General features: G+C 43.8%; 1 protein-coding gene across 2 annotated transcripts in view; it reads left to right on the forward strand.

Moving 5' to 3' along the window:
- Positions 1-20,250, forward strand: part of CDH20 (cadherin 20) — a 183,735-nt gene that overhangs the window by 81,815 nt on the left and 81,670 nt on the right. For both annotated transcript variants that reach the window (XM_019542101.1, XM_019542109.1), the window contains exon 2: positions 15,561-15,705. The gene's annotated coding sequence lies outside the window, so the exon portion shown is untranslated. The remainder of the gene's footprint in view (positions 1-15,560; positions 15,706-20,250) is intronic.

Consider the following 20,250-nt stretch of genomic DNA (forward strand, 5'->3'; position numbering starts at 1 on the left):
CATGCCCTCCTGGGGTGCAAGCAGTGATGGGAGCCCCCACATGAACCGTGGCTCTGGGCCTCCCTCCCACTCCAGCTGGGCAGTGCCTGCCCCTGTCCTCTCCCTCATCATGAGGGGGTGTTGATCTGCCCTTCTCCCCTCACAGCCTTCCCTCCCCCCTCCCCTTCCACCACATCGGACTTACCAGCTGGAGGCAGCTCTTCACACTGCCAGCTGTGCTCCTTACTGTCTAAGTGCTGCACTGTGGCTGCAGACAGCATGGGCATTTATTGTCTAAATTATCAGCCCCATTGGTCCAATATCCGATACAGCCAGTTTTCTTTATATCGGTACCAATCCAATATCAGTGCACCTCTACTTACTACTAAAATGCAGTGACCTAGCCAGACCCTGGATTACTCCACTAAGACCAGTCCTCTGTGGTCTTTAAGAGGTTTCTCCATATGAGAAAAGAAGGTGTGCCAGTTCTTCACATGGTCAGAGAGAGTCAGGACAGACAGGAATGCTGCAGGTTCTTCACTAAGAAAGATTCAAATTGTTTGCCGTCTCTTTAAGTTTCAACCTTAACTTCAAGTTCTTGTAACAGTAATGCAACAATATTTTTGTAAAGTCTATTTTTTCTTCTGGGGTGCAAATATATATTGTCTCATATGTATATATAAAAGGCTTTTGGGGGGGAGGGAAGAGAGGGAGAATCATAGTAGAAGTGTCACTAGAGCCCCAATTCTTTTGTTTGTTTGTTTATCTGCTACCCTGGAGATCTTCAAAAGGAGAGTGGACGTACACCTTGCTGGGGTTATTTGACCCCAACAGTCTTTCCTGTCCAAAGCAGGGGAGCTGGACCTGATGATCGCACAAGGTCCCTTCCAGCCTAAACTTCTGTGAATCTGTGAGTGCAATTGTTTTTGATGTTAGTGACATTTCTAGATGGAAACTTGGAAACTGAGTCCTACTAGAATCTACAAAAGCCTGCCTTCAATGTAAGCATTTGCCCATTAGACTGCGACTAAGTCATAGGTTTCAACAGATGAGGTTGTAGATAAAATTAATAAAATAAACAGTGGGACATCACCTAATGGCATTCATCCTGTGGTCCTGAAGGAGCTCACATCAGAAATTTCCAAATTCCTAACTGGACACAAATTATTGTGGGGGTCATCTTAAATTCAGTGTTGTCTTAGATTCAGGTAACTTTGGTACATCTAGACTTCTAAAAAGCCTGTGACAAGTTCCCCCATCAGAGGCTCTTAATGAAGTTAGGTAAGTCATAGGATTATAGGGAAGGTCCACTCATGGGTTAGAAAACAAAGAGTGAGTATAAATGATCCGTTTTTTAGATGAAAATAAGTAAACTCTGTCCGTCCATCCGTTTCCCTCCCCCCCCGCCCCCCTCCCGGGACCTGTGCTGGGACCGGTGCTATTTAATATAATTATAAATGACCTGCAAAAAGGAGGGAGTGGTGAGGTGGCCAAATTTTTGAATGACACAAAATTATTCAAAGTGGTAAAGTCTAAGGCAGACTGTGAGAAACCGCAGAAGGATCTTGCATAATTGAGTGAATGGGCAACTAAATGGCAGATGAAATTCAATGTAGATAAGAGTGAAGTAATGCAAATGGAAAAAAAAACAAATTATACCTATGCTATGATGGGCTTTATATTAGCTGTTGCCACACAGGAAAGAGATATGGGAGTCATTGTTGACAGTTCATCAGAAACATCAGCTCAGTGCTCAACAGCTGTCAAAAAGGCAAACAAAATGTGAAGGATTATTAAGAACAGAATTATAAACAAAACAGAAAGTATCATTATGCCCCTCTATACATCCACAGTTTTCCACTCCTTGAATACTGTGCCCAGTTCTGCTCCCCAGACCTCACAAAGGATATAGAAAAACTGAAAAAGGTACAAAGCAAGACAAAAAGGACGATTCGTAGTATGGAGTGTATTTCATATGAGGAGAGACTGAAGAGGCCAGGCCTATTCAGTTTAGAAGAGAAACTTGAGAGGGGTTATGATAAATACCAAATACTAAATGGCGAAGAGATAGTAAGTAGGGATTTATTACTTACTATCTATACAAGAACTAGAGGGTCACAGAATGAAACTAGTAGGTAGTAATTCTGAAACTAACAAAAGGAAATTATTTTTCACACTGCATGTAATTAAAATGTGGAACTCATTGCCACCAGATGTGTAGAAGATGACAGTTTAACTAGATTAAAAAGAGATCGGACAGATTCTTGGAGGAAAGCTACATGAGTTATTGAACATGGGATTTAGAAATACAGCCTCTGAATCAGAACTTTTTGGACCTTAAATGCTGGAGGCTGCAAGTGGGAAAGAAACAGGGAAAAAACCCTGGATGTACCCTGTTCACTCTTCCTTTCTGAATCTGCCCTCAAGGGTTGGGAGGCACCAGCAAGGAGTTGGGGGAGGGTACTGCTGTTTGGGAGTGTGGGGCACAGGCACTAGCAGGGCTGGGGTCAGCTGCCCCAGCCCAACTGCACGCTCAGGGAGTGGCAGGACACACCACCATGGGATGATGCCTGGGCCAAATGGGACAGAGGGACCCACCATGGGCTAGAAAAAGCCCTTCCATGGTCTGGATCTGGCCAGTGGGCCGTATTTTGCCCACCCCTGCACTATAGCATATTCCCATCCAGAATATGGAATGGAACCTGAGATTCCTGAGTCATTTGCTTCATTCATTTGCTATCAGCAAATAGTTGTGACTTCTTCTAGCAAAACATCCAATCCCCTCTGGTGTTGGTCCACACAGAGGATAGCAAGCAACCTGCTGACAACCTTCCACAGAAATGGATGTGTGTGGTTGACCTCAAAGTTACCATGCTGCCCACAAACAATGCATGTCAGGACAATGCCATCTGTTCATTTTTTTCTGTTTTTGTTAATTTTTTCTTCTCTTTTTAAAGATCAAAACCTTTTTAAAGAATGCATGCAAGCTATGTTATTGAGGTTGCACAGTCAATGGGTTTCAAAATAACCCTGTGCAACCTTAATTACCCTACTCCCTTGAGTGTCTGCATGATGACCCAGGCTTGAATTATAGGAACACATGTTGTTATTTTCCATGAGTTCCTGCCTTATTCAGTGACCTGGACTTACTACAGCTGCTGTGGTGAAGAATATAGGTTACTTAGTGAAGGAGGCCATTGCCAGTAGGAACTTGACTTCATTTATAATTTAGACTATGTGTAGTAAATGAGGCAGACAATACAGTAGTACGAATAGTAAACACAACTGTATGGTTAACTCAGGTGACCAGGCTTTGGGGCAATGGATTCTACCCCTGCTTCTGCAACAGAGCTCCTCTATGATAGAAGTGAGGTCACATAAACCAGCTTTTCACAGCTGGTCAGTAATGACATGTTTATTCTTTTTGGGTGCCTGACTTAACACAATGGGGTTTGAAGCACACAGTGTTCAGAGCTGGTGGGAGGTGACCTTTGAACATACACCTTACTATATGCTAAAATGTCAGGTACTAAGGGTTGAAACAGAGGTGGAAGTAGAGGGTACTAAGGGTGGAAACAGAGGTAGAGAGAATAGACCCCAAAAATACTTATGCTTTCTCAAAGCCTAAGAAAACTGACATCCTAACCTTTTGTCACATCACAACTGCCCAAAATTTGTGGCTGCAACAAAGGTGGCAATAGTTTCTGCTGCTGTATTATAGGATATATCTTTTTGCTTTATGGAGTGAGAATATGGGCATCCAGGAGCTGCTTGTGCTTTCCAGCTGCCCTGGGTATGCGCTTTTGAAACTTGAGGGGCCCAGTCCTGTGCAACCTGGAAATTTCTGTGCAAGGATTGAGCCTCTCAAGCCCTGGGAGTTACTGCCCAGCTTCCTCCTCTTACAGAGGAGCACCCTAGGGCACTTCCCAATAAGTTGGGATCACATTGCTCATTTTCCCACATCAGCAGGCACTAGACCTTGTGGGACAATGGCTGACATGTTTCACCCAATGAAGTGGAACAGCTCTAGTGGGACACATCCCACTGAAGCTGATCCACTATATTTCGTGATCTCTGTTTATACCCTCAGTGTCTGTCAGATTAGATATCTAAAATTGGTGTCTCAGCACCTCAAGCCTTTGTCTATAATTAAAACTCCTTGTCAAAGCATTGTGAGAATACATTCCTATATATCAGAGGTCGGTAATGTTTTGGGGCAGAGTGCCAAAAACACCCACACCCTCAACTTGTAAGATCTTGGCATGCAGACAGCAGGGGAGGATCTCAGGGGAGTTGCAAGGGGCCTAATCCTTGTTGTGGCAGTGCATTCCTGGCCCCTTTCCTGACATCCACCCCAAGTCATGCGTGCCAAGTAAAATTCCTTTGCATGTTATGTTCCGGCATGAATGCTGGGGGTCACCTACCCCTGCTATATATCTATTTGTAATGAAAAAATCTGGCACTAAGAATCACTAGTCATTTTGGAAAACTTAGGGGGAAATATGACTGTTTTGTTGTAACAATGGCAAGTAGAGTTGGATTTGGAAAAAAAAATTATGAGGTGCTTTAATCCAAAAATGAATGATATTTAGGAAAAAGAAAGAGAACCAAATAGTTCAGTCCTTGTTAAGTGCTATTAGGTGGCTGGCATTTTGCCCCTATTTTATTTTGGCTGATTGGGCTCTGGGCAAAAAAGATTTGTAACTGCAAATTACTACAGCACAGAGAGAGTCATAGCACTGGCTTAAAGCCAAGTTAATAACAGCAAGATTCTTCAGCTGTCTCTGCAGGACTGGATTTGATGTGGAACCCAGGGAATGGTTGCTTTGATGATCTCAAGCATTGGAACTTTTGCTTCTATTTTCATATAACCCTGCTCCTTCAAACATCGCAAACAAAAAGCAGGTGTTTTATGTAAAAACACCACAAAAATCAGCTGGATATATTTTGCAAATAAATAAGAGTAAATGTAAAGCTACACCTTAAACTTGTAATAGTAGCTCTTGAGAGAGGCCTTATGATCTCAAAAAGTTTGTTGGAACTCGTGAATTTTAAATAAGGAATTGAGTTTCCTAAACTGCCTGTAACTAAACTAATTACCTAAAAAGAGGCCTATGGTTTTAGATCATTTTAAATGCCTCTGGAGGAAACTTAGCAAAATTCACAATAGGTTCATTTTCCACAAGGATGAGAGATGAATTATGAAAAAAATTAAGTGTAAGCTTGATTCCAGGTTCTAAAAACCCTAGGAGTCAGCAAAACCACAAAGGCAAATCAATGCTGAAAAGATTTTGTCAAAATTACAAATCTGCTCTCCCAAATTTTCTGAAATTGCAGACTTCAGAGACATAGGGCAGGGCTGTACAGCTGCCCTTGTAGTCACCTCTCCCCCTGCTATGTAGATGGGAGAGGTCTGTGGGATGGGGGATGCTGTGCAACACTGGCATTGCCCATACAATGGTGGGCAGTTGGGAGGGCAGCACATGCCACTGGCACACCCTGTGCAGCAGGAGGACATGGGCACAGCCCATGTGGCAAGACAGTAGATCCAGGCAGACCTGCCCCCACTATGGCCCCATGCCCATGCTGAAGTTGGTTTGCCATGATTAAGGGTATGTGTACATAGCGCAAACCAGGATCTCTTGAGGAAGCTAGCATAGGTCTTGGAATCAATTTAGCTCCATTACTCAGTTGTGTTAATTAGTTCTGCTGAGAAGCAAGGTATATTAGTTCAGACAAAATACTATACTATGCAGCCACAATGCTTCTGCTACTGGAGCTAGCTTGTTAAGAGCTAGTTTGGGTATCATTGGTTTGTGCTGTGTAAACATGTCCTTAGTACTATCATCTCTCCTTGCTCTCTGTTTCAAGCTATTCTCTTTGACTATCTTTGATGCAGATAGGAACATAAGAATAGCCATTTAGTGGGTTAGATAGTAGGGCTGTGTGAAATTTCGCTGGCTGTTTTGTTTCAACACTGTTTCGACTCCTTTCAAGGTCAAAACAGCAAAATCAAAATGAAACAAAGGGCTGCAAAACAGCCTCAAAACAAAATGAGGCTAGTTGAAAAGTTTTGAAAGTCGAAACGTTTCGACCATAGCCCTGGGGAAATGAACTCAGCCCAGCTGGGCTGGCTTCCTGTCCCTGGTGTGATCTAGCGCTGGGGATGAGTAGTCAGTGCAGCTGGGCTGACTTGCCGTCCCAAGCAAAACGTTGAAACAGCATCAAAACAGCCTTTCTGTTTCCACATAATGGAATGGAACAGCTGTTTTAAATCAAAATGAAATTCAAATCGGAATGGTGTTCCATTGAACTGTCAAAGCTCAAGGCAAAATGAACCAGTGCCATTTTGCACAGCCCTATTAGATAGGGTTACCATATTTCCAGGTCCAAAAAAGAGGATACCTGTTGTGGGGGGGAGGGGAGGGCAGGGGGAATATAATGAGGGGGGCCCTGCCCCTACCCCTACCCCTGCTCATTCTGTTGCCCCTCACTGACAAGCCACCCCCCACCCAGCCCTGCTGCTGCCCCTTACTCTGGACCCACTGGCTGCCCCCAATGCCCCACAGAGCAGCCAGGAAGTGGTGATGACAGTGCAAGGCACCTCAGTGCAGGCTCCACGCAGTTGCTGCAGGAAGCTCTGGGCAGTGCTGAGGAGGATGGTTTGCTTTTCCTCCACACCAAGCACACTTCTGCCCCACCAGCACTGCTGCTGCTGCAGGTGTTCAGCATGAGCAGGCAAGTCTGCAGCAGGCACGGGGTGTGGTGGGGCTGTGTACGGGTTCCCACCAGTACTGCGGGGCTGGGGCCACCAGCTGCCAATGCCTGGGCTGCCTAGAAAGACAGTTCAGCATGGAGCTGCCCCACTGTGTGTTCAGGTGGTGGCAGCATGCACCACAGGCAAGCAGGGCAAAACAGATGTAGGGACCAGGCCAGGGCTGTGCATGCATCTGGCTGATCCACTCCTGCTGGGGTCAGTCCAGAGTGGGTGCAGGGTGCCCTGGGACTGTGCATTGCTGGCAGTGGCAAGGAGGCACCATAGGGCATGCAGGCTTCGGGCTGTTGTGGGGTGCTGACCAGCTCAGGGGGACACATATGGGGAGGCTCCCATGCACACCCCACCATAACCACACCCTCCCCCACAGACAGTTACAACCTCCACAAACACTACACCCACTCACACCCCTCCACACACATACTCCCCCACACACAACCAGGACTAGCTGGGGAGAGACTAGCTCACTACTACCCACACATACCCCACCACACACATGCACCCATGCCTCCCACACACATCCAGCCACCCTCCCCCTCCACACACCCCATAAAACCCATACCCACCCACACATCCTCACAAAAATGCCCCCACAAGCTGCCCATACACACCCACAAGCACACATACCCCACACCCTCCCCCACACCCCACATATACTCACAGCCTTCCACAAGCCCATACCCACCCACGCATACACCCCCCACACTTCTCCACACCCCCAGGAATATATACAAGAGTGATACTTCATTTTGAGTTATTATGCAACACCTCTATTTACACCACATGAACACACACAAACCAGAACAAAAACAAAACTAAAATATGTTATTGTGAATGTTAGATTTTTAGTATATTATCTGGTTTTTTTCTGGTTCCGAGATGGCAAACCCCCTTCCCAAAAAAAGTACTTCCAGGGCAAGAGCAGGGACTAATGTTACCAAGATGGTGACCAGCGGGGTGGGGTACCTGTCAAGGGGCTGGGCTACCTTTGTGGCCCTTGACAGCTCACCAAAACTCGTGAAGCAGCCCTCCAGCTGAAATAATTGCCCGCCCCTGCTATAGCGGTCATTTGCCCTTTCTACCCAAGTTGAATACATTCTGCTTCCCCCTCTGCACAAAGTCTCAGTCTTGCTTCTTCCTCAGGTCCCAATTCCCACACCTTTAGTTTCTCATCCCATAACCATCCTGTTTCCCCAGCAAATCTTAGTCTTCTCTGCACTCCCAGACTAGGGACAGAAGTCACACATAAACCAGTTTAAGTGATGAGAAACTCGTTTAAACCTGTAACAGAACATAAGTCCAGTGTACATAAACCCTTTTCAAAATGGCCAAAACCAGTTTAAGATAAACCTAGTTGAAGGTAGTATCAGACTTAACTGATTGAGCTCAAACTGGTTTATTAAACTTGTGTCCCAGACCCCTTCCTGGTTTAAGTTAAACCAGAGTCCCCCAGCATCCTCTGTAGCCATGGCCTGGGCTGTCTCGGCTCCAGTGGGGCAGGGCTGGTCTCACACCTTTGCTCCCTAGGCAGAGCAGGAGTGGGCAGGGGGAGGGGTGTGGCCAAACATTAACCCCTCTAAGGTGAATGGGGCAGGGAAGCGGTTTATTACCCCCACTCCCTCCCATGTCCCACCAGCACAGGCCCCACCCATCTGCCAGGCAAGGGCACAGCTGCCCCTGGTCAGGCATTTCTGCACGAGCTGCTCCAGTGGCCGGGGCATGGCCAGCCCTGGCAGTAGCCTCAAGTGAACTGGCCAGCTGTCCTACCAGCATGGACCCAGGCTGGGGTCTGCCTGATGCTCCCCACTCACTGCTGCAATGGCAGGGCAGGGGCATGGCCAGACACCAGCTGGCATGGCCCCTTGAGATAAAGGGGGCAGGGAGGGGGCATATTCCCCCCTCCATACCGTCTTCCCCCAGGGGAATGCAGCCAGGGTCTGCTATCCCTGATCACTGCCTCTGCCGCTGACTCCCTCTGTGGGGCAAGCAGTGGAATAAACCCCCCTCCCTGACCCTTTGTCTCAGGGGGCCATGCCAGGCAGCCTCTGACTGCATCCCCACCCCTGCCACTCAAGCAGCAATGGGGGAGTGACCCTGACTGGGCAGCAGTCCCTCTCGTGGCTTCTCAGGGAGTGCAAATCTCTTTCCATTGTGAGGGCTGCACTGCAGGTGGGAGTAGGAATAGGGCAGGCAGAGCTGCCACAGACTGCGTGTTGGTGAGCAGTGGCACTGGGACTCAGAGGTGTGGCCATACACACCCACCCATCTAAGCCCCAGTCCCTCCACTCACCCCAAGCAGTTTGCAGCAGCTCTGCCTGCCCTGCTCCCACTCCTAGCTGCAGTGTAGCCTCCCTGCCAGGAACAAGCTTGTGCTCCCTGAGAAGGCTGCTACCCCCATCAGGGTCTCTCCCCTGTCAGTGCTCCAGCACCAGGGGTGGGGGCACAGCCAGAGGCCAGCAAGCATGTCCCCCTGAGGTAAGGAGGCAGGGAGAGAGGTTTATTTCCCAATCCCTCTGGTGTCTGGTGGAGGGGTCAGGGATGGAGCTTATTCCATTGCTTGTCCTAAGTAGGAAGTGAGCACTGGACACAGTGATTCAGGCTGGTAGATCCCAGGGGCAGAGGGGAATAAACCTCCTCCCTGCCCCTTTTGCCTCAGGGGGCCATGCCAGCCTGTGTCTGGCCACACCCCCACCCCTGCAGCAGCAAGTAGGGAGCACCAGATGGACCCCAGCTCAGGTCCATTCCTGTGGGACAGGGAGGGGGGGATTAAACCCTCTCCCTGGACAGTTTACTTGAGACTGCTGCCAAGGCTGGCCATGCATTTCCCCACCTCAGCTTTCCTACTGCTGGGGGCACACTCTAGCACCCCCCGGCTTCTGGCCTGAGCTGCTGCAGGCATGTGCCTACATTTCCTGAGTTAAAAGTGAATGTCTATTCACTTGCAAATTGGTTCAATCTAGGCAGATTAGACTAACCTGCAAGGATTGAATCAATTCAGGCTCTGGCTTCTTGAATGCCCCATTCTTGGACTATTTGTCTAGACAATCTCAGTTTTCCTGGTCATGGGTTCTCATCCAGTCTATGTCCCCAAACCTGGCCTCAGAGTCATTCCTCTCTGACCAATGTTCCCTTTCTTCATTAACTATCAATCCCTATCATCCCCCTTCCCCTTCTGGCTCCCCGCCACCACCCCCATCTCTTCATCTTCATCCCATGTCTATTCTTTCTAGGACAAAGGGATACCCTCTCTAGAGGGTTCAGTCAAGACCCATAGTAGAGTGAGGCTGTAGGACTATGGGTAAAGAACTGTGTTTTAAAATGAAGCTCCCAGTAAGGTAGTTCCCAGTAAGGTTTTAACCTAAGTAACTATGTCTTTTGTGCAGGAGGTTGATCACAAGTAACTGTGGTCCCCTGAGACCTGTACTTCAGTCAACAGCAGAGATTGATTCTTGGGTTTCTTGCACTGCTGACTGAGAGGATGGTTGTTTGACCAGGTCAAGAAAAGTAGTGTACAGGGGTACAGATATATTGGTGTACAGGAGAAGCAACTTTGAGGTAGACAGGGTTGCAACCTTATCTAGACTGCCTGAGGTCCATGATTTGGCAAAGATACAGGCTGAAGTCTACTTACTTGGGTTAAGTAAGGAAAATCCCTATCATGGGTATTATGGGAAGCCAGGACCAGGGAAAATTGATCTCTCTGTGGAGGACTTTGTGAACGAGCAGGGAAAGGGTCCCTGGGACTCTGAGGCACTTGTAAGCAAGGGTGGATATGAAAAGCTCATGCAGCAGATGGTCACAGAGTGTTGGATTAATGTTGTGCATGTGCTCCGAAGACTGCAAATTGGACGGTACAGGTGCAGGCTATGGCAAGCCACAATATTAACAGGGCAATGAGGCTTGAGGGAGCTCAGACACAGTTCAAGGAAGATATAGATGGACGGCCCACTGAGAAGCTTCTTTGCTGGCTTGCTCAGAGACAGTAAAAAGAAGAACAGGAAGGATCCAGCCCCACCCCAATATCAGGGGATGTGAAACAGAGATGCCTTGTGACCCCATGCACCCCTGTGGATAGACAGAACCATTAAAAGTTGTTTTTTGGGGGTGGCTAATCATCCCTGTGTGTTAGGAGGACCAGGAAGGGACACAGAATAAATAAATAATGATACTAGATACCAGTGCATTCTTTTTGTTGTTTAGCAATGAAAAGTTAAGTTTGGAAATATGTTGTTAGCTGTCTGTTATGGCATTTTTGAGGTCATAGACCAAGGAAAAGTTAGAAGCTTGGGTTCATTTTGCTAATATGTGTTTGTGAATTGGAATATGTCAGCAAGGCAAAGAGGCTGTTGTAATTGTAAATGTAACCATTCTTAGGTTATTTTGTAAAGTTGTCAGAGCAAATGTAGTTATTGCATTAGTAATAGAGGTGAGGGATGTCCTTGATCTTCTTCTTCCTCCTCCTCTCCTGCCTCCCACCCCCAATAGTATGGATAGCCTAGAAAGTAAAGGAAAGCTTAGTAATGGCAATTAACAGATTGTTGGAGCAGGAAATTGTTTACAGAAACTCAGAGTACAGCTGTGTAAACACAGGGTCTTTTTTTCTTAGAAGTTATTTTAAGTGGAAGAAGAAGTCCCAAACAGGAAAAAACTGGGTCTTATCAGTAAGTTGCCTGCTCTTGCAGACACTGGGCATGTCTACACATGCACTTTAATGCACACTAGCCTATTTTACCGTGCATTAAAGTGTCTTGTCAAAAAAACATGCTAATATGCTAATGCACAGTAAAAATAGGCTACTGTACATTAAGCATCACTAAAAAAGAGCGTGCTTTCACTACTATGCATTCTAAAGCATATTTATTTAGTACTTCACATTAGAGGGTGCCTGTCCCTGCACTTCGAAATGGTGGTGTGGTGCTTGAACTAAAGCTCGTTGAACGAGCTTTAGTTCAAGCACCCCTGTCGTCATTTTTAGGGACAGGGATGCTGATACATGAGACGCCGTAGTGCTTTAATTAGAGCAGCTCTTGGAGACACTCAAATTAAACCACTGCCCCCGAGCCCTGGGAGCACATGTAAAAGTGAGCAAAGGTACTAAATTTATTAGGAAAAATATGTGTAGAAGCACCACTGTGACTTTGTTCTTTTTAGGACTGACAGGGGTCCCAAAAGATTGTATATGGTTTGTTGATGGATCTAGTTGTTATGAAAAGGAAACCCCAAGAACAGGGTTCACTGTGGTGAATGAAAAAACAGGCTGAAGAGACAGTACCTTTGTCATCAGAGAAAAGTCAGAGCTTTGCTGGATTGGTTGCTCATATGGAAAGGCAGAGAAATGCAAACTGCTTACAGAAGTTAAAGTGCGTGTGGGAAATAGTTAAGGTTCATATACACCCTGTCCTCCTTTATGAGTCAAGGCCCCTAAAGAAAAGCCAAAAGAAAGACCCAAAAAGGCCAAAAGAAAAGCCAAAAGAGCACTGCTGGAGATGAGCATGGATTGGGAAGCCTGCAGCCCAGGAAGGACATGTTTACGTCAGTGCCATCAAAGTTATAAAGGGTCTGTTAAAGGGAAAGAAAGGCTGGAAGTTAAGAGAGACCCATAGGGTAAAAGTTGAGGCCTAGACAGGGGCCAGGAGAGAGTGTGATCAGATGGGTCCAGAGGCTCAGAATGGAGCTAAGAGAGAAACCGGATGAGAAGATTTCAGACCAGCAGAAACTCCCTAAGCCTGAAGAAAGGTGACTGCGCCCAAAAGCTTGCTGAGAACTTTTTCCCAGTTACTCAATTGGTCTAATAAAAGACATCACATCTACTCTAAGAATCTTGCCTACCCATGTCACATTGCAATGTGTATGACACATTACTGATGGCACTGATGATCATGATAAATTGATGTCTTAGAAGTTTCTCATTGGCATTCACCAGCCCTGGGAGGCCAGTTGGATAGTCCACATTTTTTTCTGTCAAGCCCTGTTAAGGAATTGATTACCCTGCATCGAGCTGTCTCTAATTCTGTCTTTGCCTGGAGAAAGCACTTTGAATTGAGTTTATCTTTTCTTCAAAATAAGAGGACAGCTCATCACAATGGAAAAAACTTAGCTGATAACCATATTATCTCTTAGAATGCAACCATATTATTTCTTAGAAAGCTGGAATTTTTCAGACCCAGACAACGGGATAGAGGATGTACAGTGTACACTGCTGCAGCCTATAGTGAGTTAAGTCTGTTGTTCATAACATGGATTGCTAGTATGAGACACTACTCACTGTAAGCAACAGTACCAACACTTCATGACCTTCATTTCTTTTGCTTTACCAAAACAATTTGGTATGCCTACCCTGTGGTTCCTGTGCAATCTGGTCTGGTTTTCTGACATATTACATCAAATTCAGAATTATCCTATATTTCTAACTGTCTTCCCCAATTTTCAATGTGTGCATTGTTCTTAACCTTCCAAGCATTTTTTTATTGAGTTCAAGTAGTGCAATACAACATCACCCATGAAAATAACATGTCCTGCCACTGTGGTCCACAACATGACTCCACCACTGGCTGTATCCAATCTATTTCTACGCTGTATTGTCACCAGTTAAAATTAGTCTTGTTCCTCAGTTCCCTCCATTTTCTAACTGAAAAGGGAAAAGAACAGATAAGCCCCAGTTTAATTTGTTCTGGCAATTATTGGAAAGCTCCCACTGAGAGGGAAGCCGTTGCCTATCGGTGCGGAATGACATACAGCCATACAGGTCCCAAACAAAAGGAGACCCTGCTTTTCTACAAGTGTATTCAGGCATGTATAGACATATTGGCTGAGGTACCAGTCCGTTTGAGTCTTAATGGGAAAAAAAGAGAGACAGGAACCTAAAAAAGAACAGAATAAAAACTATTAAGTGAGAACCAAGATTCAAGGAATGCACACAAATTGTGAACTGGTGAGGACAGGAGAAAAACTACTTTGACTGTCTAGTCCAGTAGATTACTATAGTGCTGTTATGTGTGTTTTAGAGCTATCTGAATTATTCTGTTATTACAGATAAAGGTTACTGTAAGATTGATTTGGCAATGTGAATGAAAGATAAGTCAGTTTTGGAGCTGGGGTACAAGTTAAGCTTCTTTCTTTCCTTTCTCTCTTTCCCTCTCTTTCAGCAAATCAGAGCTCTACATTAATTCAAGCCAAATAAAATTGTGCAGATAGAATACCTCTGTAAAACATTTTTAAATATAATTCTTGCAAAATGAGTATGTAACTTTATTAAAAAACCAAAGTACCACTCAAATGGGGAAAGAAATATATTACATGATTATGAGGGAAGAAACAGGTTATTTAAGAAAAAGCTGAAATGGCAGTTCTTTTTAAATTGTCATGCGGATGCTTCTTTTAAAATGCAATGCAGTGTAGCCTGTCTTTAATGTTATTCCCTTATACTCTGCTCCTGAGCAGAGGGAAAAATGTTTGTAGAGCAAGTCACTTTAAATTCTAGCCCAGATAGAGTTCCTTTTCTCTGCTGAATTTCCTTAACTTACCCTTTGAAAAATACTTAATGGCAATTGTTCTAGCTAAATGACTTTCTATCTTCTCTAAAAACAGTTGACAAGAATAAATGTCAAAGTTAAGTTCACAAATATACCAGAAATATTTTCCTATTACAATAATGACATATATTTCAAATCTAAAGCAAGAAGCTAAACTTTAAAAAAAAACTGCTTAGGCTTTATTTTTAGCCTGATATAAAGTCCATTGAATTCAGTGGAAAGACTCCCATTGGCTTCACTGGCTTTGGATCAGAGGTATTGTTCATAAAGATTGTAACCTTTGTTGCTGTTCTTAGCAAGCAAAACTTGATAACATACAAAGCTAAAGATACTGTTTTATTTCTGCTTCAAGAGACATTTATGGAAAATAATTAGGGAATAGTTCCTCTGTCCCCACCCCCAGGTAGTGCTCTAGATATACAAGTGAAAAAAGGAAAGTTTAAACACATAAAACATGCTGTTGACTGTTTGAAAACAGATGCATTTATCTCAACAAAATTGGTTCTTGGTGCAGTTTGTGGCCAGTTTGTTCCAGCATTAATAGCCTAAGGCGAACTTAATAAACCAGTTCCAAAATGCTGGAAATGACAGATTTCTCGGGGACTATTACTTAATTAACAATAATTTGAAAGGGCAGTTCAGCTGAGAAGATGCATTTATTTATGTGACATCTAAACAATATCAAATTAAGGGGACTTGTACCCTGTTAATAGCTTTGTTGGTCTTTTGATTTCAGTTAATATAGATGTATGTGTGTGTCTAGACAGAAAATTTCTTTTATGTTTGAAGTATTTTCTGCTTTCCGGAATGTGAGTCCATATAATGGTAATTGGCTTCTATTAGGAACTTTGCATATTGCTTTATCATCATAATATGCCTCCTGGGCTCATATGTATTATGATTTTAATTGGAAATGCTAACTTGATCCCAAAAAAATGCTCACCCTTTTCATCCTCTCCATACCAGAATGGGGTAACTGTTTTCCCAACACATGCATTATTCATTTCAAGCCACCTCAACATAAAATGTTGTTCCCGCTGTCCACCCATACTATTGTTCCTACTGTCCACCCATGTAGCTTATGTTCTGTTGGCATCTCCCTTATGAATGGCATCTCTATACCTCACCTCTTGGATTATTGGATTCATTCAGATCCTAGTACTTTAGTAGAGAGGGAGGGGAAAATTTTAGACTAAAGCTACTCTGATTGGTTTGTGATGATGTCTTCTGCCTGAAAGTTGCTGAACTCTAAAATACAAATGCAACTTCTTTAGAGCCGGGTTATGCTAAAAAGAGGAAACTGCTGCTGTGTCTATGATACACATGGTGCAGAAGTGCACAGAAAGGACATTGTATAAACTGAGCTGCAGTAGCAAGTGACAAAAGCACTGAGAACAGGCAAATACAAGGAAAAGAAAGGTATGTGGTAACATTGTTTTTCATGTAGTACAGCTAGTGTCTTGTGTGTCTCTTCACACTAAAAGAAATGGATCATTTGATTTTAAAAAAAACCAGGGGAAAATATGTTTTCTGCTGGTGAGAAACAAATCCATCAGCTGAGTTTGCTAAAATCAGGGTAAGCTGCCTGATTTTGTCATGTTAAAATATAATTAGTCATTTGTATATGTTAGTCACTGGAATCTGTAGAAGGCATGTCAGAATAATTTTGCTATTTCTTATTGAAAGTTTATATGACCCCACTCTTAATTTTAAAAACTTGCATTACTTAAGCATGGCAGATACAGAAAAATGTTACTCTTAAATGATTTGTAAAATACTTGAAATTGAAAAGGTGATTTGTAAAACAGGTTTTAAGCACCACAACATTCTATTTGTGCTTTCAAGAAATTCTTGTTCAAAAATTAATCTGTATGCCTCAACTGTCTAGCTAATGCTTATGTTGGGAAGTAGATTAGAATGGCACTGGTACAGGACACACTGATTTCTACAATGGATTAAAACTGATTGCAATGACATAGAATTTCTCTTTTATTTCTTTAAAATTTTAAGATTTCCCTAGTTCACATAACATCAAAGGCATCCTTTTAAATAAATACTGTGTAGTATTTTATCTGAGAGCATGCCTTATTATGTAGAATATAATCAGATTGATACAGTATTGCGTCAGAAACAGCACATGTTGTTTTGAAATGTGCCTTGTAGCAAAATGAGTGTAGGATCTATAACAATATATCTATTTATTTGAAGAAAAAGAAGTGTTACAGTGAATGAAGCTCTCTTATGTTAATTAATAGTGTTGGACAGACACTACATCTATTCTTAAAATATGATAGAATGTTAAAACAGAAATCAAATGTTTTATTGTCCTTGGCATATATTTTTTCCAATACGCAGCACTTTCGTTTTCCTGTTAAATTCAGTTCTTCTACTCTGTATCAAAATGCTTATAAACATTACACTGTCCACCCGCCAGAATTAATGATGTGTGTGAATTTTCAATACAGGAAACTTCTACTGTTTTGCAACAAAGATTGTAGGCATAGGTAAAATGCATGAAAAATACTCTGAAATAATACATGCCAGTTGTGAAATCACCAGTGGAAGTTCTAACTTTTCTCTGGCTGAAGGTGACTCTGATGTTATACCCAGGGTACCTGCCATCTTGCAAGACAAAGAACAAGGAGGACTATGCCTTATTTACTGCTAGATTTTGTACCCACCATGCTTTGACCACACTTGCATCTTCCCAGTTTTTTCACTGTACAGATTTCACAGTGGCTTCCAGAGAGGGGTTTGATGGCTTGCCAAGCTTATAGCTGTAAGCTGCCTGATTATGAGAACTTAGAACTGTCAAGGTGATTCCTGGAGTGGAAGATGATTTTTACTGGAGTATTAGGGTATGGACACACAGACATTTGCACCTATTTCAAAAGGAGAAAGTTTCAGAAGTGCAGCAAACTTACTGTTATGCATAAACAAACAGAGAACTGTACAAATGTAGCAAAAACACTCCAACTTTAACCCTGAATGAAGCAGTAACAATTTAGAGTAGGAAAAGACATAGCATGCATCCCTGGACAAGTTGTGCCTCTGTTTGTCCCAGGACTAAAATATCCCAGGATTGGTGCATACACGTACTACCCGTCTAATCAGGGTTTAGTCAGTAGCTGAATGTGCCACTGCTTTTCTGCCATTAAATTAATGATGCTGTCCTGGAATAAACATTCAGATGCACTCAGCAATGTCGCAGGATAAATTGTTAGTACTTCTAATCCCATGAAACTTTCTTAGGGTTTATCATGGAACAGTACATGGGCGTCTGAACAACTGCACTTCATCCCAGGACAAAATGGTTCATTCTGGGACAAATGTAATGTCTGTCAGTAGCCTTACTGCATAACATCTGCTCCCATTTTGAAATGTTCTCTTTTACAGCGGTTCCACCCCACCTCCATAACCCTCATATTTCATAGTATTCCTCTGCCTTTGTCCTAAGACAGTCATTGAAACCTAGTCCTATGAGAGATATCAGATCCTAAATATTTTGCTGGTGCTGGAGCCTGGCTTTCCATTGATGGCTCAGTGACTGCTTCAAGCTCCTTCTCTACCAGCAGCGCATCCAGCAAAAAGCTGGGGCAACTCAATAGTGGGAAAGCAAGCTGGTACTGAGGGCTAAATCCAGGTTACGAGCGAGGGACTAATGTATTCTAGTCCCAGCTCTCACAAAACTGGCCCTCACCCCTTTTTGCTTCACTTTTTCCTTCTGTGGAACAGGGTGCAAAGTGGAGCAGGCGTTCTACGCCCTACCCTAGCTTTGGAATACTCTCCCTGCTCTAATCTAGTAAGACGCCACTTCCCTGATGTAAATTCTTCCTACAAATCACCTTCTCTGTGATTATCTGAATCGGATGTATTCACTATCTTACTACTTTTTCTTCAGCCTTTACCCATCAATTGACAACAAGCTTCTTTATGAAAAATATCATTTCCCAGGTTCATCCCTTAATCAATACAATCTGTACAATGCCTGCTGCTTTACACTTTCCCTGCAACAGAGCTATGAAAATATTTATGAATGTGTGAGCTGTCTTTCTTAACTCTGTCTTCCCAGTTGTCCTCTGGTAATGTATATACATGCCTATCATATTCACTAGGTAAAACGGACACCAGCTTTACCACATAATGCATATTGATTTTTTTTCCTAAACTTAACTGTAAAGTTAGTTAAAGAGAGGTTCCCAGTACTTTTATATTTTAACAAGCTGAGATCATTTGGACATTTCAGAAAATAAATGGAGTTTTCCTTTCAGTGGTATTTTGCTTGAAGTCCCAGATTGGCAGGGAAAGAAAAGCTTTCTTTCAAATATTGCTAGAAAAGGCCTTGGTACACCTTTTACTGGGAGCCTCAGAAGTCTTGGTGGGTGTTAGTGCTAGCTCAAGTTTGGAGCAGTCACAAGTTCAGGACAGCAGGAGCCTGGAGGACGGGAAGGAGAGAACACCCCCCATTCTGGGCTTTCCCCTTCTTCCTGATGACCCCCAAGGCTCCCCCTGTTCCCCCTGCCCATCAGCGCCCGCCCCACCTTCCTTGTTGCTGCCATGCTGTCTATCCCAAGGAAGCAGGCAGGGAAGGGCTAACCTGCATGCCCAGCCACCATTGCTGGGCTGCTGCTGTCCTCCAGGCTGAGCCCACCCAGGCAGAAGTGGCAGCAGCAGCAACCATGAAGGCAGTTTAACACTTCCCTTCTTTCTTCCCTGGGATAGACAGCATGGACATCCCCAAGGAAGCAGGACAGGGGGGTAGGAGGGGTAGTAAATAGGGATCTGGAGGGGATTGGGGGGATAGTGGACCCAATCCAAGCCAGCGTGAGAAAGGGGACAAATGGAGTGTTTACCCTACTTAGGTGTAGCCCAGAGTAGCTACACCTTAACATAACACAAGCTGGTTAATATGCATCAGAGATAATCTTGCCCTGGAGTGGCGTATCTTTAAGCCACCCAACAAGTGCTTAAAACTAGTTTAAAATATAAAGGTACAGATAATCCATGGGTTAAGAACTCCAGGAGCTGCCCAAAATTACCCAGAGAAAGAAGAGATTGCAAAGGTCTAAGTGAGGTAGGTAATTGACTTTTGATAGATGATACTGGCCACATCTGCATGAGATGCTGATTGCACAGTCATTACAAGGTACTAAATAACTACACAGTAATCAGAGTTACTGTGCAGTCGCACTGAGGAACGGAGCTTTCATGTCACTGACTCTGCAGTAGCTCATGAGTACTGCACAGTAGCATCGCATCATGCTTCCTGCTACGTGATGCTACTGTGCAGTAGTCACGGGCTAGTGCGTAGTCAGTGTTTCATGTAGACGTGATCACTGTGCACTTACATTGTATCTTGCATTCCAAAGGAACTCAAATCACTTTAACTAGTATATGGACTAAATTTTAGTGCTTGCAGGCCTATTTTGTGCTTGCTGTCATTTATTGGCACGATTTGCCAGTATAGTTAATTATGGGATCAAATAATGGAACTTTACTGGTTCACTTTTAAGTTTCAAGGTGCACACAGCCCTCCTGCCTGAAAAACAAAGAGTACAATGTTTAATCTCTATCTTTTGCCACCAGAAAGTTGCATTAACTGCTTGCCAGTAAAATCTTGATCATTTTCTTCACCTAAATATTCCAGTCAAAGTCATATGGGCTAGATGAGTGAGTAAGGAAAGCAAGATTTTGTCCCATGGGTACAAAATTAGAAGTCAGGATGAAGTTCTTATAGAAAAATTATTCTTATACATATACAGTCATTTCAACATCACTAAAAAAAAGGTTTCTCTATGGTTATTTTAAACAGAAGAGTAATATTCATGTACAGATCCAGATTTTTATAAAGAGGGGTCCAGGAGCAGTGGTGGCTGCACACCTGCCCTGACCCATCCCCCCATATGATGGCAGGCAGACTAGCAGCTGGGGGTTTTTTTAAAGTCTCTCAAGCTCAGTGACAGG

This window comes from Crocodylus porosus, unplaced genomic scaffold (assembly GCF_001723895.1).
Source record: "Crocodylus porosus isolate Cpor-Errol unplaced genomic scaffold, CroPor_comp1, whole genome shotgun sequence".
Taxonomy (NCBI): domain Eukaryota; kingdom Metazoa; phylum Chordata; order Crocodylia; family Crocodylidae; genus Crocodylus; species Crocodylus porosus.